General features: G+C 53.2%; 1 long non-coding RNA gene across 1 annotated transcript; it reads right to left on the reverse strand.

Annotated features, from left to right (window-relative positions):
- Nucleotides 1-242: 242 nt before the first annotated feature.
- Nucleotides 243-1,327, reverse strand: LOC102494813 (uncharacterized). Its single transcript, XR_333152.1, has 3 exons — nt 1,263-1,327; nt 568-680; nt 243-380 (listed from the first exon to the last, which is right to left on the reverse strand). It is a non-coding gene; the product is annotated as an uncharacterized LOC102494813 (long non-coding RNA).
- Nucleotides 1,328-10,866: the final 9,539 nt, after the last annotated feature.

Consider the following 10,866-nt stretch of genomic DNA (forward strand, 5'->3'; position numbering starts at 1 on the left):
TGCAGTCCCTTCCCCTCCATTTTCCTCTCGGGAATTTGGACATGCATGCACAGATACCCAGCATCTTTTTCAAGTTGCTGGGTCCGGACTCAAACCACCAAGTTGACCATGTGGGATCCAGCACCTTAACTCCTGGCTCGACATCTGCAAAGAGAATGGTGTCGTAGTCCATTATCACGTTGCTACCAGAAATATCCGAGAATGGGTCATTTTATAAGAAGCACAGGTTTATTCAGCCCGCAGTTTGGAAATCCAGGTCCAGCTTTTGGTGACACTCCAACATGGGGGAGGGCAGAGCTCGGTGCACGCAGCCGTCCACAGGCTTCTCTGGCTCTGGTCTGTGTCCACATGGACTCTGCCTGCCTCGTCGTGCCCCCTGCCTATAAACCAATTAGAAGTCAATAACGGGCCTCACGCTGATGACCTGATCACACCCCGAGGCCCCAGCCTGGGACACAGTGAAGGAGTTGGGCTTTCACTCAACACATGTACGGTACAATCAGGTCCTGCCACGTGAGTCTCGGGACACCCCGTCACCACCCACTAAGACCAAACTAAAACACGAACCTTTGGGAGACAAGCTATTACCCAAACCATGGCAAAGGCTGGCCCCGTAACTGGATGGGAAAGGAGCCCAGATCCCACATGGCCATCAGTGGCTTAAATCCCAGCCTAGGAATCTGGAAAAACACACCAGGCATGTTTGTGTGTGTGCCCAAAATCCAGGCAGGAGGGAGAAGTGGAGGAAAAGGGATTGCTGCACGGCCACGCCCTTTGGGGGGCGGGGCTGACTTTTCTCTCACTCTCTGGTGAGCGCATGCGCCCTCTAGCCAAAATAAAATAAATCACCAAAGGGAATGCCATGAATACAATTATTACCTGCTTTTGATTCTAAGTACACCCCAATTTCAAGATGTTAAAATGATAAAAAGAAATGTGCCCAGACTGTTGGAAAGATAAAACTAGCCTTCATCTCCCCCCACCCCCTTCATGCCCCACGCAGGCGTTCATGGCCCTGGGGTGGCCAAGGCTGGGAGTAGGTTGTGGCATGATGATCCCGTGGCGTGCTCACTCATGCGAGAAATAAGTACATTTTACAGAGAGGCTGACTCAGCGCGGCCGGCCTGGGGACCAGGACTGGCCATCTGTGACTAGCGTGCCTGGGATTTGGGGGTGGGAGGTCCCATAGACGCTGAGGACACTTCCGGCGCCTTCGGAAACAGTTCAGAAGACCCGATGCCAGCTCTACCCTGAGCTCTCACCGTGTGGAGCACCTGTGTGGTGGTCTCTCGTTGGGGGGCCTTGGCATACTCATCCCGACAGCGTCTGCAGGCCTGCAGCAGCTGCCCCGATGGGGACTGTGACGGAGTGCACGCACAGTGTCACACACTGCTGCCCCTTTCCCTCAGTGACAGCAGCATGAGGGTTTGAATGGTCTGTCTGGCGAGTCCACAGGCCTAGCAGAGCTCCTAGCACATATTGATAACATAGGGGATGAATAAATCTGTATTCTGAAACAATAAAGAGAATGTCCCGATGTTATAGGAAAGAGGGAGGAGGCCCTCGCGAGCTCCTTTATTCCATATTGAAAGAGGGGAGCTCAGCACCATGGTACCAAAAACGTTAGAATACGTTTCAAAGTGTTTTCACAAAAATGCTCGCAACAGTTAACTCTAGCATGGAGATGAGGGATGTACAGATAAGCGTGTGTTTTTTACCCGTATTGTCTGCAACAAATAGCTGTTGTATGATTAGAAAGAGAGGAAGGGGTTAACAAAAGAAAGAAGAGGGAAGGACAGTAAGTTGAATGGGCCCCTGGTGGGGGGGTGGGGCGGGGAGAAGTTGGTGCATTAAGATGGGGATGGGAGCCTTGGGATTCTAAATGGGGAAGGGGACTGTGGGGAAGGTAGGCTGCCTTACCAAAGCAGAGCAGGGTCTAGTATCTGGTGCTCCTCCGGCATGCCTGGCCTAGGCCCTTTCCTGTCCTGACACTGGGCCCTGTGGGGAGCCATCAGTCCCCTCCTGGAGAAAGTCAGAAGAGCACACCCCGGCCTCTTCCATTCCATTTGCTCTCAGCAGGCCCGGCCCAGTTTTACTGCCGGATTCAACCTCCTATAGAAGTCAGCAGAAGGCATTTCAGCCGTCCTCATCTCTGCTTGCTAATGCCTACAACTCTTTCACTATGGGATAGACACAGGGGATGATGGCTTTTATTATAATCAGAGATCAAATGCAATGCTAGTTGGTGCAGCTCTTGACGGAAACTCATTCTGAAATCTAACCACTCGATGAGCTGATGAAAATAATTGGGATCCCATTTAGGTTTACTAGGAGAGAGGAGGTTCGTTTTTTCTGTGAAAGTCTTCTGAAAGTGAACAGTAAGTATGACAGCCAGCTTCCCAAATGGATCTGGTGAGCGTTGCTTCAAATTTGGACCCTGGAGCTCCACCTCCACATTAAGTAAGGCCAACCTTTTAAGCAAACGGCATAGGGCAAACATTGCGGTGTGAGAATTTTAGATCATAAAATGCAGCGTGACTTCCAAGTGCCCTCTTAGATATCTCGTTCTGAGGGAAGCCAGTGGTCATGTCATGAGGTCGTTCAAGCAGTCATCGTGAGAGATCGGCGGGGTGTGGAACTGAGGCCTACTGGGCAACAGGCAGCACCACTTGGCCCACCAAGTAATGGTCTGTCTTGAAAGTGAGTCTTCCTGCCTCAGTGGAGCCCTGGAATGATTGCTGCTGGCGTGAACGCCGCTGGTGAGAGACAAGACCTGTAAACCACCTCTGTGCTGACGTGCAGAGACAGCGTGGCATAGCAAATGCCTACTATTTATTAACTAACGGGGGGGGGTACTTGTTTTGCATAAACAGAACATTTAGTTAGAAAGTTTTGCTCTTGAATCTGGGAAAGATGATTACAAAGAGAGGGAGGGGTTAAAAAAAGAAAGAGGAGGAAAGGACAGGAAGTTGAATAGGACCCTTGTGGTGATGGGGGGGGCGAAATTGGTGCATTACGAAGTTGGTGAGAGGGAAGGAAAACACGATTGCTGTTGGGTGAAGGAAAAGAAATCTAAGACTGAGACCTGGGAGGATTCATTTCCACGGCCTCGTAATTTTGCTGGAATTTGTCTTTTTTGTCCCTGACTCTGGGAAAACCAAGAGCAGCTGTTAGAAAGTTATTTCTGCCCTTGGGAGGTCCTTTGTGCACGCACACAGACGGAGCACTGAGTTCCAGTCACACCCGTGTCGCGCCACAGGTTATATCAGAAACGTTACATCCCAATTATTTTCATCAGCTCATTGAGTGGTTAGATTTCAGAATGAGTTTCTGTCAGGAGCTGCACCAACTAGTATTGCATTTGATCTCTGATTATAATAAAAGGCATCATCCCCTGTGTCCATCCCATAGTGAAAGAGTTGTGCTTAGTATAAAGGCCTGATCCCCTCAGAGGAGTCCCCGCCAGTAATACTGTGCCTACACCATCTCGGGCTCAGGTCTATGCCACATATGTAAGATTGTACCATAAACACAAATATGGAGAAGGGTTTGTGGTGTACCTGCTCTTCACAGGTGTGGGCTCTCTCTCTCACTGGTGATCTCACACACCCTTTAGCCACTAAAACAAAAAGAAAAAGAAAGTGAACTTTGCAGAGACCCCATTTCAGTAGATCAGCTTTATTGAATCTGGGTACTTCAGTAGACGATGGCTTATGGGCTTCATTTTTCTCCAGTCCAGAGCAGTTTCACGTTGCAGAGTCGTGGCACAGACCCAGGGATCGCACACAATGGAGAAAACCTCTCATGGAAACAGAAAGGGGCTGTCCGGGACGCGTGTGTTGATGCAGCCTGCCTGTGGTCGACCTAAGAATCGCTGGGGGACCCCACCCACTTCAAGGAGTGAGCTCTGGGATCAGATGAATTTCTTTTGAAATATACAGGGTATTGGGACCAGTAGATGGAGTAATGGTTATGCCACTGGACTCCCACATAGTCGACCACAGTTTGAGTCCTAGACCTGGTGACTTAAAATTCATGCCAGGCACCTGTGTGCCTGCGAGCCCAAGATCCAAGAAGAGAAGGGAGGAGAAGGGATTGCAGTGCAGCCATCCCCTCTGGGGGGTGATCTCTCTCTCTCCCTTTCTGCAACCCTATAGCTAAAATCTCTTTCAAAAAAAAAAAGAAGAAATAAATAGGGTACCTCAAAAAGTCCCTGAAAAAATGCAAAATAAATAAATAAATAAATAAGTGAATTCATGTGGTGTTTTCATAAAACACACTTTGATGAAGTTTTTGAAGACTGTCCCCACCACCCTCTGTGTTCAGTTTCTAATGGATGGCGACACGAGAGAGAATAGGAAATACATTTAAGGTTTGCAGAATCTGAGTTGAAAACCCAGTCAAATATCAACACTTATCATTAGCTATTGGGATAAAGAGCTCAGAGATGACAGCCCGAGCATGTACAAAAGCCACCTTCAGAAAAAAATAAATCCCATTGAGTGGAGCCTGCTTGGGTGGCCAGCAGCTCCATGCCGCACCCGGAGACTCTGGGCGTTTGCACGCGGGGCCCCTGCCCTTCCCGTGGAAAGGCTGTGCTTGCCAGTAGGAAACACGGGGCTCTGGGAAGGCCAGGGGAGGCTGTCCGTGGAGGAGGCGGCCTGTCAGCGTGCAGACACTAGAGGGCAGTGTGCGCTCATGCCAGGGAAGGATTGCTCAGCGAGCCTCCCAGTCCAGGCTGGGCGCCTTAACTGCCCCTGATGTTCTCAGGACAAAACCACAGACCCTCTTCTCCACCCAGCTCGCTCACGGTACCCTACTCATTAGGCTGGCCCAGAAGGCAGGCTGGTCAGGGGTTCTGCCCCTTGACCTTTCCTTTGGATAATTGACAAGCCCTTTGTAGGGAGCGTATCTGGGCATTAGGGCCAGGTAAGGCCTGTGGCAAGTAGAAGCTTTGTCGCTTACTGTCCCCCTTAAATGATGCATGGGAAGGGCTGAGTGTACACTGCAAACGTCGAGTCAGGGTTAACCTGGGAGGGGACAGTGTGGTATTGGGGCGCTTGCTCCTCACAGCCCAGACCCTATTTAATACTTGAACCACAGAGACCTCAGTCTGCAGGTCACATGACCCTGGAGCCCGGCCGCCTCCCTTGCAAAGAAAGAACCCCTCGGGCAGGCATCCCGCAGAAGACAGGGCAGCGCGACAGTGCAGGCGTGAGGGCCAGTGGCTCACCAGCCTGCCCCTCAGTCCTGCTCACCTCCGCCCCAGCCCCGTGCAGCCCACAGGGCCCTGAAGGCTCTTGGAAGCCCCTGATGCACAAGTTGGCACGGCAGAGCAGGCCCGGAAGAGCTGTGGTGACCTGGCGCAAAGCCTCGGCCTTTACCACATGTATTGTCCACTTCTCTTTTTTAGGTTTTTGCCGTAAGATTCATGTGCTCACCAGACAACGAGGGAAAGCATTGCCAGGGAGGACAGCCATGCTGCAATTCCTTCTCAAGTCTCTTCTTGAGATCTTGGGCATGCACACACATGTGCCTGGTATGATTCTCTCTTTTGCTCTGGGACTCGAACCGGGGTCGGCCATGTGGGAGTCCAGCACCTCAACCACTACACCACCTGCTGGCCCCCATGTTGCCCACATTCAAGTGAGCTCGGCCCTGGCCACTGACGTGGTTTCTAAAGGCAGTGCTTGCTGAGCATCCCTGGTGTGAGGATTTGCAGACCGTAGTGGGGACAACGGGGCTCGAGCGACACTAGAGATGACCTTCCCAGTGGTGTGGCAGCAGGAGCACAGGCCTGGAACCTAGGTGTGGTGCCACATGTGGAGACTCACCCAACAGCCGGGTAGCGCTGGGCATGAGCTGCCCCTCCTGCCTCCGAACCCCCAACCCTGTGAGCCCCTCACTCCCCATAGGGAGCCTATCAGGAAAAAGAAGTTGAACCTTCTCCTGCACGCAGTCCTTACGGTTCAGGACGTGCTCCTGGGGGAGGCAGTTGTCCTGGGTCCCTGGTCCTTCTGCTTGTCATGCCAGTGGAGGCCGGACTGCCTTCATTCTGGACCTGCTTTCCAGGGACGGTCACAGGGCGAGCAGCCTGGGGAGCCGGAGACAGCAGCTGCCTCCCAAGGAGAATAAAGATAACGTCTCCCTCCAGGGTAGAGGGCAGGCTTACTCCCCATTCTTTTTTACGTCTCCCTCCAGGGTAAAGGGCAGGCTTACTCCCCATTCTTTTTTTTTTTTTTAATAATTATTTATATTTAATTAATTAATTAACTTTTAATTTGACCAGATAAAGAGAGACAGAGAGGGAAAGTGAGAAAGCAAGCTTCCAGGTTCGGAGCTCAAACCACAACCACCATGCCACCTGCTGGCCCAGACAACCCATTCTTTATTATTATTATTTTTAGAAAGATTTTTGCTGTAGGACACGTGTGTTCGCCACAGAGACAGAGAGAGGAAGTTAGAAATCACCCTCCAGAGGGTGGCTAGACCGTGATCCCTTCTCCATTCTCCTCTAGGAACTTTGGGCACACATGCACACCCCTGGCATGGGTGTTAAGCTGTTGGGTCCTGGACTTGAACCACAGTCAACTACATGGTAGTCCAGCATTATAACCATTACGCCACCTGCTGGTCCCCAACTACCCATTCTTAACTGTGAGTTCCCTAAACCTGGGGCTCTGCCTGTGGGCAGGTCCCTCCCGGGCCTGTTCATAGCGCCCTGTGGGAATTGATCTGGGGACCTCAGGCAAGACAATGCTGAGCCTGCTATGGCTACTTCATGGGTGAGAGAACACTCTGCTCAGCTCAGGCCTCAGCCCCCACCCCCAACTCCTAAACCACTGCAGTCTCACCTGTTAGCCCCCGGAGCAGGGGAAAGGCCTCAGACCTGCCACGGTCCTGACCGCTTGCAGCTCCAATGGCCTGATCCGGAGTTCCCAAGCATGGCAGGGCTTTTCATTCCTGTTTTACATGCGAGGCAGCAGAGGCTCAGGCAGGCCGGAGCTCTTCCCCAGGCCAGCTAACTCCAGGGCACAGAGGCTTCTGTCTAGAAAGGGAGTGCTGCTTAATTAGGGACTATTTGCTCTGATTGCTCGTCCCCAGCCTCATGGAATCACCAGGAGTGACTCTGTTGTATTTATTTATTTATTTTTATTATTATTTTTTTAGAGGTTTTTGCTATAGGGCGTGTGCGCTCGCTAGAAACACAGAGAGAGACAGAGAGATAGAAAGTGAGAAATCACCCCCTGGGGGGGGGCACACCGCAATCCCTTCTCCTCCATTCTCCTCTTGGGATCTTGGGCACGCACGCATGCGCGCTTGGCCCTGGCATGATGTTTCCTTGGGGTAGGGGGCAGTGAGTGAGGCAGGGCAGGGGCAGGAGAGTCAAGTTTGCCAAAGTGGAGGGAGCCTTGTCTTGTGCCAGACAAACAAACCCTAATAATAACGAGACATGGCTGAACTTCCTGGCGAGCCCAAGAACATGTAACACAAACGTTCACACACTGGGAACACGTGAACCGTCGGCTGCGTGGCAGGTGCCTCTGGGTACGACCCATGCTTGGCTACCCTGGCTTTTCTTCATTGACTTTTTTGGTTTTAGATTTTTGCCTTAGGGTGCCTGCACTTGCCAGAGAGAGAGAAAGAGACAGAGAGAGGGAAAGGGAGAAAACACTTTCCAGGGGGATGGCCACACCACAATCCCTGCTCCTCCATTCTCTTTTGGGTTGTTGGACATGCATTCAGACTGGCTTCCCCCCCCCCCCATAGGGCATATGTGCTCACTGGAGAGACAGAGAAAGACAGAAGGTGAGAAATCACCTCCCCTCAACCCCCAGTGGGGATGGCCATGCCTCAATTCCTTCTCTTCCATTCTCCTATTGAGATCTTGGGCACACATGCACACGTGCCTGGAGTGAGCTTTAAGCCCCCAGTTCTGGGACTCAAACTAAGGTCAGCGACCTAACCACTACACCATCTGCTGGTGCTTCCTGGCCTGATTTTCAAGCTGCCATGTCCAGGACTCAAACCTCAGTAGGTTGGCCATGTGGGAGTCCAGCACCCTAACCATCGTGCCACCTGCTGGCTCCTCTTCACTCTTGTAAGAGAAAAGTGAAATCACGTCATCTCTAGACCCCACACAGACATCTATGAACCCACTCTAGAACGCATTCTCTTTTTCCTCCACGGGGCAATTAGGCTGTGGTTTCTGGATCAGAATCTAATGACTAGTCTGTAGATGACCCTCAGCACATCATCTGACTTTCTGAGACCATTTCTTTATCCACAAATCGTCCCGCTTGCCTCAAGGGGAGGCCGTGACAATTGCTGAGATCCCTCAGGTCATAGTTCTCAGCCCCAGCTGCGCATTTAGGGGGACTGCTGGTGGTGTCCTTCTCCGGACCGAAACTCAGAATTCCCGGGTGTGTGGACGAAGCACCCAGGACTTTAGAAAAACTCACAGGTGATTCTGCCACGCAGCCGCAGGGTTCCACGCAAAAGCCCCTCCTAGAACTCCGGCACTCTATGGCATGAGAAATTTGTGGATCATTTGCACAGGGTCACCAGGAACTCTGTAGACAGAGGGCTCACAGGCCCTCTAGCTGTGCCAGGCTTCCTGTGGCCAAATCCTGCCCCTAGGGGCCAGCTGGTGGCATAGTGATTAAGGAACTGGACTCCCACATGGCTGACTGAGGTTCCAGTCCCAGACCTGGTGGTCTGCTTCCTCACGTTCCCTTTCCCCATCTCCCTCTGGTGAGCACAAGTGCCCTATAGCAAAGTTAATAATAATAATAAATACATACATAAATAAGTAATTTAAAAAAGTAAACCACCCCTTTTCCCAAACACCGGGTTGGTGAGGAGTGGCACACGGCTGGCAGGGCTCGCACTCAGCTGCCCTCATGGGTGCTCACAACAGCAGGTGCAGCGGGGCGTGGCCGGGCCTGTGGAAATGGTCAACAGGCTGATGACATCTTACTCAGCCTGGCAGACAGGCTTGGCGGTGGGGTGAGCTGGGATCAGCTTTCCCCACAGGGAACACAGCCTGGGGGTGGGGTTTAGGCTTGGCTCCTCCCCTCCCCCTGCCCTCTGGCTTGCCCTCTGTCCGCACACTGTCCCCTTCTGTCTGTTGGCTAACCGTCTGGAGCAGGCCCAGGAGTGGCTCATTTCTGTGTCCTCTCCAGTCGTGCCCAGGCACAGGGCTCAGAACTCTGCTCAGCTACCTGGGCCAAACGCCAAGAACAAGGGGCCCCCAGGTCGTGTGCAGTAAGCCCGACTCCTGGGAGGAGATAGAAGGGATTCTTCCTGCACAGTTCTTCAGGGAGGTAGGGAAATGGCTGCGAGCCCACGCTGGCCCGCCCACCACGTGAACTGGGTGCCCCAAGCCACCTTCGGCATTTCTGTGTTGCAAGGGAGGCCCCTAAGGACCTGCCCCAAGTGAGAACACTCCTCCCCTGCTTTCAAGTGACCCATCTTCTGGGAAGGCCTCACCATCTCCTCCCCACCAGCAGGTTTGAGGGGGTCATAGATGCCTGCCTGGAAGCAGCCTTTGGTCAGAAATCAAAATATATGGGCAATTTGAGGAGATGGAATACATCCAGAGAGATTCGGAAAAATGAACTGGTCCTTTCTTGAAGGGACAGGAGCTCCCTGAGAACTGGACCTTGAGTTCCTCCCCTGGCAGAGGCCGCCCTTCTCCCCGACCTGGTCTCCCCTGGCAGAGGCTGCCCTCCTGCCCGACCTGGTCTCCCCTGATAAAGGCCACCCTCCCTGACCTGGTCTCCCCTGGCAGAGGCCGCCCTCCTCCCCGACCTGGCCTTCCTCCCTCCCAGGCAGGCGACCCCGTCCAGCACAGACCGCATCCCAGCCTTCCCATGGTGGGCACGGCCAGAACGAGGCCTCACCCAGGGACGTGAGCAGCAGAGACGGCTGCCCCTCGGCCTCTCTCAGGAAGGACCAGCTCTCTCCCCTCTCCAGCGACAACTCACCTGGCTCAGCCTCGCTGTGAAGGGCAGCATCAAGCTGGCAGAGTCACAACAGACGTCTAGGTTTTGCTGGAAGCTTCGAAGCTCTGCCTTATTTAGCAGAGCCGGACTCCCAAGGCAGGACTGTCCAGGCGAGAATAAGCAGCTGCCTTTCTTTGGCCACCATATCTGCGGTCTGCCTGGGCCTGTGGCTCAGTCTTCGCCCTGAGTCGCTCATTGGCCGTCTAAGCCTCAGGGACCACATCCGCCCTGTCCTGGCTTCACCCTCGCATACCTGCTGGCACTGACCCTCTCAAGGATTCACCTATTTCACCTATTATGCCTCTATTTTCAAGACACCTTGGATTCTCGCAGGGTCTTCTTTCAATCCAGAAATGGCAGAGTGTTATAACAGCATAGAGCACCCATGATAGAGTAGACGGGACACTGGAGCCTAAGTGAAACCACAGCCCAAGTGGTGCTCAGAGTCCCCGTGACAGTGTCTCTCCACACGCGGTCGGTGCCCACTCCAGAGGGAGCGTGTGGCCGCACCTACAGGCTGCAGCGCACACCCGTCTCGGTCCTGCTCAGCGTGGGGAGAGCTCACCTCCAGGAAGGCTGAGGCTCTGAGGCTGCAAAGCAGATTCTACACTCAGCTCCCCTACGTGCAGTGGTCTACACTCAGCTCAGCTCCGTGCTGTGGTCTACATTCAGCTCAGCTCCGTGCTGTGGTCTACATTCAGCTCACCTCCGTGCTGTGGTCTACATTCAGCTCACCTCCGCGCCGTGGTCTACGCTCAGCTCACCTCCGCGCCGTGGTGTACGCTCAGCTCACCTCCGCGCCGTGGTATACGCTCAGCTCACCTCCGTGCAGTGGTCTACGCTCAGCTCACCTCCGTGC

The sequence above is a fragment of the Tupaia chinensis genome, unplaced genomic scaffold (genome assembly GCF_000334495.1).
Source record: "Tupaia chinensis unplaced genomic scaffold, TupChi_1.0 Scaffold000001_1, whole genome shotgun sequence".
NCBI lineage: Eukaryota > Metazoa > Chordata > Mammalia > Scandentia > Tupaiidae > Tupaia > Tupaia belangeri.